Source organism: Micromesistius poutassou (assembly GCF_964030765.1).
Source record: "Micromesistius poutassou genome assembly, chromosome: 3".
NCBI lineage: Eukaryota > Metazoa > Chordata > Actinopteri > Gadiformes > Gadidae > Micromesistius > Micromesistius poutassou.
In genome coordinates, this window is record NC_140273.1 from 8,252,768 (window position 1) to 8,254,439 (window position 1,672).

The following is a 1,672-nucleotide window of genomic DNA, read 5'->3' on the forward strand; positions in this document are numbered from 1 at the left end:
ATCTCTCTACTTTAAATTAGGTCTCACCACAGGAGGCCTGCTGGCTGACACACAACCACACGCACGCACACACGGACACACACACACACACACACACACACACACACACACACACACACACACACTCACCCTCTCCATCCCGCTGCTGTGCGTGTCAGTTTGACTCAGTTCTGCTGTTTGGATTAAGAAACGTAATTGGCCATTGGTGGCAGTTCCTTTTACCGGGAACACACACTCTCACACTCTCCGGCACACCTGACACGGGCAGAGAAACACATGCGCACTCTCTCCAGCTATTATCCATGTCCCCATCTGTCTCTGTGCACACACATGCACACCCATTCAACACTCGTCTTTATATTTGCCTCCTTTATATTCAAATTTCTTTCTATGTGGATTAAAATGTTGACAATCAGACCTGAACCTCAGATTTTCAACCTTTAACTGCTGCTTCATTATTAACCAGGGCAACCAGTCCTTTTGTCTTAACCCCGCAGAAAGGCTGGTGTGAAACGCTGCTTGAAACGGTTGGGTTCAGTAGAAATTACATGAAATTACATGAAATTACATGAAAGGCTACTATACGAATAAACCTTGCGCACGTCATTCCCGTCCAAGTGGCTGAACAAATTCCCCTGAGATTTGACGAGTTTTCAGTGCAGGCACGGATAGTCAGACAGAGTATTCATGTGTTCCCAGTATGTTCCCAGTCGCCTTGGACCACCGACCCGACAGCCACGCCAGACGGGTCGTCAAGATCCTTGGTGGAGTGTCTGCCGTTGAGGTCGCCAGACTATAAAAGTCGCCTAGTGGGCAGGAGCCTTTAATTAAAAACAGACGGAGAAAGCAGCTAATTATTAAGTTAGCCGTCGAGGGAAAGACCAGTATTCTAATGACCTCGCCAGTGTTTACAATCCTGCCCCTCTGCTCTCCTACTCTTCGGTCCTCTCCTCCTCTCTTCTCATCTTCTCTCCTCTCCTTCTCTCCTCCTCTCCTCTCCTCTCCTCACCTCACCCCTCCTCACCTCTCCTCTCCTCTCATCCTGTCCTCCACCCAGCACATGGTTACCATCTATTTCTTAACGATCACATGGCGGAGTCACGTGGTCCACTCTCCATCTTTTATTATTTTTCAAACATGCTATGGTGTCGACCTTGTGGGAATGTTGTGTGCGTTTGGGTGGGTGGTTGTTTCAATAGAGTGGAGTAGTGATATTTCACAATTGTTATAACTTTATTATTTTCTTTTATTATTATTATTATTCCTCAATACATCACATTAACATGGATCATTTTGCGGGGGTAACATGTCTTTGCACATTTAGAAACACACACACATATGCACACAGAGACAGACACAAACACCCACAAACACAGACTGGTGGATTAGAAAATCTTGTGAAATCAGGGCTAATTGCATTTTTCGTCTAATTTCCCATCATGCTCTGCTTTGTGCTCATTCCCTCTGACTCGTTTATCTCCCTCTCTCTTTCTCTAATGAACCCTATGCAGTTTAAACACAAGCAAGGCCTGTCTTCAATGTAGTACTCTCTCTCTCTCTACATCTATCCCTCTTTCTTTCTCCCTCTGTCTCTCTCTCTGTCTCTCTCTCTCTATTCCTCTCTCCCTCTCTATTTCTCTCTCTCTCTCTCTCCCTTGCTCTCTCTCTACTT

At 45.8% G+C, this 1,672-nt stretch overlaps 1 protein-coding gene across 1 annotated transcript in view; it reads left to right on the plus strand.

Moving 5' to 3' along the window:
• Nucleotides 1-1,672, plus strand: part of LOC311340549 (bifunctional heparan sulfate N-deacetylase/N-sulfotransferase 4-like) — a gene marked incomplete at both ends in the record, with an annotated part of 36,421 nt that overhangs the window by 22,684 nt on the left and 12,065 nt on the right. The window lies entirely within an intron of this gene.